The sequence below is a fragment of the Phascolarctos cinereus genome, unplaced genomic scaffold (genome assembly GCF_003287225.1).
Source record: "Phascolarctos cinereus isolate Bilbo 61053 unplaced genomic scaffold, phaCin_HiC Scaffold_1071;HRSCAF=1730, whole genome shotgun sequence".
Lineage (NCBI taxonomy): Eukaryota > Metazoa > Chordata > Mammalia > Diprotodontia > Phascolarctidae > Phascolarctos > Phascolarctos cinereus.
Genome location: NW_027555235.1, coordinates 2,686 through 7,556, shown reverse-complemented (window position 1 = coordinate 7,556; position 4,871 = coordinate 2,686). Strand labels below are relative to the sequence as shown.

Sequence of the window (4,871 nt, the reverse complement as noted above, 5' to 3'; positions counted from 1 at the left end):
TCTGGAGTTGTTAGCAACATAGCCCTGTTCATTCTCCCCCAAATTCACAAACAAGAGCTATATAATAAAAAATAGGATCATCTGGAAGGAAACATGAAAAGAAAAGTACAAACAAATATGGTTTGGAGGTGGGATATTTTACAGATCTTCCTCCACACCCTAAATCTAGAATTGAGGATTTGCCTGGAGGTATTGGTTCAAGGGTTGCACATGAATGTCTATAATGCAGCCCCAGCATATAATGACATACAAGATACTCAACAAGGCTGTCATGTCTCTGAAATTTAAAACTCATTTTAATCAAGATGTGGGAATTTTTCTTTCCCTCAAAGGGATTCCAGAAAAACACATGAGAGTATTCAGTACAGAAGATGAACCAGCTTGCTAATTCACCAAATCAACTTTGTGTTTCTCAGTGAGGAAGAAAGCATAGTTGGTAATGTGGTGGGACGTTGCTGAATCCAACATAATTGGGCTTTACTCTAATTTCATTTGGATCTCCAACTGGTTTGAGAGTGAAGTTCTGTAGAATGGTGGTAAGGAACAAAAATACCTCCATCTTCGCCAGGCCCTCTCCAGCACAAGACCGTTTTCCTAGAAAGAAATGGAATTCTGCTTGGTAATCTTCATGGAATATCACAGTCAGCCAGAGTGAAACAGACTTGCTGATCCAGCACAATAATGGGAAAAGGAGTAAAAGAGAAATAAGTATATGGGCAGAAATGGTGAGAACTATTATTATTAGTTATAATTCAACCATTAATGGCCATAAGGAGAAGGAAGGAATTCCTTCTTCACACATTCTTCTCACAGTAACCCCTTGTGTAATGGATCTTGCAATGGAATTAGAGGGCAGGTGAGCCAGCAAGAGGCTCTCATCTATTCAGGGCTCTGAGAAAAAGCCAGGTCATGGGAATACTAGAAAAGACAGTGTATGTCATGTCAGAGTGGGCTATGTGTCTTCAGAAGAACTGCCAGGAGAAGCTCAGCCAGAGGAGAGTGGGAGAGAGATAGGATTCTCCTTTTAGGGTGAGAGGTAGAGATGAGAAGGGTTTCTTTTTACCAATAGAAAAAGGCATGAAGTGGTCACTTTTCTTGAATTTCCCGTTCTCATCCAGGAAGTGCTGTGGGTCAAACTGGTCAGCCTTGGAAACTCTTTCTTGTCATGCAACACTGGGGTGAGCAGTGGGAATATTGTTGTGCCCTAAAGGAAGAAATTCCAGAGGAGAGTCAGGTATCATTACGAATATCCTTTGTAGTCTAGTCCCAAGAATCTTCAGAGACTCACTATGTTCTCTAGTACAAAATGCATACTTCTTTGCATGTGCATGAGATGTCACGCCATTAAGAATCTGCTTAGGCCCCAGTCTAGCTTTCCAGAGTGATGTCCCCATTATTGTCCCCATCAAGCCTTCCTTGGGGCTCCAGCTGAACTAGTCCAGCTGCTGTTCCCCATCCACAAAGCCCCTCTGTGGTCTTCATGCCTTTATAGTGACCATGTCCCACACCTGGAAGCCACTCCTTGCTCACTTCAGCCTTTTAGATTCCCAGCTTTCTTCAAGGATTGGCCTGGGTAACCCTCTTACAGGAAACCTTGGCTGAGGTGCTAAGCTCTTTGTGCTCTCCCTACCCTCAGTTCTTTGGTCTATACATCATGTGTGCACCTGCTGCCTGTGGGACTCTGGGCAGAACATGTCAATGGCCAGTGGCCCAGGCAATGCTTAAAACTCTAGGGGCAGACCAGGCTACCTCCTGAGGGAGTTCTTCAGCAAGAAGCCACTTTGCCAATCAAATCACAGCTTGGGTCTGAAGGAAAGAAATAATACTTTAGGCTACTTTTCTGGTTCCAAACTCAGCTCCCTCCTGCACAAGCCAAAGTCTTCAATGCGTCAAAAACCCTTCTATTCTCGCCTTGTTTCAATAGCACTTGGCCTAGCAAATTTCACATGGTAAGTTCTTACTGAAGCCTTCATGATTTCAACTAAACAAGTGCCTCAGTGGGGTACATTAAATGTGAAGTTAGGTGTGATGCTCCCTTCACTTTTCCTTGAGGGAGTATAGTTTTGCTCAGCCATTGCTAGGAAACTTCAATCTAATTCATTTTAATTCATTCACTGTTTATTTAGCAACCCCGGAAAGCAGTATTTTAGAGTCTAAAGACCTAGGTTCAAGTCTCATCTCCAACACTTAAATGATCTTAGGGAAGTCATTACACCTGAAAATCAATGTCCCTATCTACACAATGGGACAGATAATAGTATTTATACATTCTGCTTCACTGCCTAGTAAGAGAAAAGGACAAAAACATTTCTCTTGAGCAACCTCACCCTGTTACGTTCCCTGTACATTTTCTTTCCAGAGCATTACTGTGGTGAATGAGAAGCAGGAAGAACAGAGATAAGGGCACACTTTTCTCTTATTCTTCATTTAGCACCACATGCAAGTAGCTGTATGTAATAAAGCACTGCCTCAAGGAGAACTTTAAGTGAGATCATGACAATGGGACTCCATTTTCTCATGTCCATGATGAGATCATTGGAATAAATGTGTTTAAGATCCCATTCTCCCAAGACTACTGACTTTGGGGAGGATATATTGTTGGAAATGGATGTCCGGTTCACTGCATGGGGTACGTTGAGAGGTATGAGGTCAATGAATCTTTGCACTTCATGCACCACAGCATCCATATAGGGCATATCTTGTCTGTCCTTTATGGAAGGAAGTCGATTATGTCCAATCACACGTCCAATTTCCTCATGAATTTTTGCTGCAGAGACAAAAAATACAAATCACCACTCAATGTTCCACTCTCCTGGGAATGCTCAACTGAGCCTGTGTGGAATATCTGCCCATTGTTATGACCTAAGATGATTCTCACATGGGCTCAGTGTCCTCCTCCTACTCAGTCAAGGATACAAAGGCTTCTGTAACAGCAATAGGATAAACTTCCATGATTTACTGGATGGGAGTCAGAAAGAATTGTGTTTACATTTCTCTTTAGACACTACCTGTGTAAATTCAGGCAAGTCATTAAATCTATGTAAGCCTCATTTTGTTTATCTGAAAAACGAGGATCATAAATTATCTGTCTTCTAAGGTCCTTACTCCTCTAACCCTATATTGTGATTTATAAAATGGAGATTAAAAAGCACCTCCATTAGCAGACATCAAATGAAATTACATGTCAAGTTATTTGTAACCCTCACATTCTTTATGATTATTATGCCAGCTTTTGTTTTCAAAGCAAGTAGATGCCTTCATTTGAATTTGATAGTGCTGGTGATGGCATTATCATCTTGATTTAAACCATTCACCAGCTGTGTATCTCAGCTCCTGTCTCAATACCCTGAGCTGCTGAGGCATAGAATCTCAGCATTACAGGTGACATGTTTTCACCTAGGGCCATCCATAGCTGAACAGGAATCCTGACTCTAATGGACTGAACAAAGGGTCAACCAGCCTTTGCTTGAGAATCTCTAGTAAGCAAGAACTCACTATTTCCTGCACAGCTGAATGGACTTTGGAGAATTTTAATAGTTGGTAAGTCTTTCCTTACATGAAGTCTCCATTTGTCAATTTGTAAGGTCTACCTATGGTTCCTACTTCTGCCTCCTTAGATCCAGCAGTATGCCTGGCAGAAGGCAAGCCATTTGAGGAAAGGGGTGTTTCATTTGAGTCTTTATATGCTAAGCATAGAACTGAGGGTGCACAGTGGGAGCTTTATATGTGCTTTAAAGTGAATTGAATTCCCCATAATACACCGCCACATGCTTAAATAACAAACAGGTCTTGTTTAGGGTCCTGTTTTCTTCAATATGCTACTGTCTGACCTGTTGCTGATCTGTGAGGAAGTCATGCAAATCCAATAGGGGGAAAGCAGAGGCCAGCTCCTGAGCAAGCTGCAGGGATGGGAAAGCAAGCCTGGTCTGAAAGCATGGCAATTCCTGTACTTTACCTTGGACCTCAGGATGTTTCAGAATGAGCAGCAGGCCATATCTTACGGTGCTGTGCGTTGTCACTGTTCCTGCACTAAATAAATCTCTTCCTATCATTTTTAGATTTTCCAAGTCAAATTCAGACTGGGGATTATCTTTCTCCTAAAGGAGAGATACAAAATAGATTAAGTAATGAGAGACAGCAGGGAAAGCCATTAGTAACCATGTGAAGTTCTTAAAGTTTGTCTTAGGAGCCCTCCCCCACCTTCATTTCCCCACTCTTAAACAGAATAACCTTCCTAATGCTCTTAGGTTTCCCCTGTTCATCCACAGGCTTACCTTTCCTAGGCAACCTTCTTCCATCCAGAAACATGACATAGTGAATAGAGCACTAGGCCTTGAATCAGGAAGATCTGAATTAAACTTTATTCTCAGCTAAGGGTCTGTGTCCATGGGAAAGTCATTTAATTTTTCTGGGCCTCAGTTTCCTCATATGTTAACAGGAGAGAGCTGGATCCTTTCAGCTCCTATTCAGCTCTCTATGGAATATGAATGCAATTGAAAGCACACTTCTTGAACAGCTTTGTTTATTATTCTTGGTTTTTTTTTCCTTTTTCTTTCACAATGCAATATGAAAATGTGTTTTTCATGACTGCATATGTATAACCTCTATTGCATTACTTGCTTTCCCAATGAGGAGAGGGAAGGAGGGAGAGAATTTAGAATTCAAAATTTTAAGAAATTAATGTTAAAATTATTTTCATAAGTAATTGGAAACAATAAAATGTTAAATTAAAAAATTAAGTAGATATAAGTGGATAGAAGGAAATTAAGAAGAAAGCACAAACAGCAGAATACCTTTGAAAATACCATATGGAAATTATGATAGATATTTTACACTGAGAGGTAAAAAATGACAATTCATACTTCCGTATA

The 4,871-nt window shown here is 40.8% G+C and overlaps 1 long non-coding RNA gene across 1 annotated transcript; it reads right to left on the bottom strand.

Annotated features, from left to right (window-relative positions):
• Positions 1–278: 278 nt before the first annotated feature.
• Positions 279–4,064, bottom strand: LOC110204730 (uncharacterized). Its single transcript, XR_002323400.2, has 4 exons — positions 3,956–4,064; positions 2,581–2,767; positions 1,064–1,204; positions 279–594 (listed from the first exon to the last, which is right to left on the bottom strand). It is a non-coding gene; the product is annotated as an uncharacterized LOC110204730 (long non-coding RNA).
• Between the last annotated feature and the right edge of the window lie 807 nt (positions 4,065–4,871).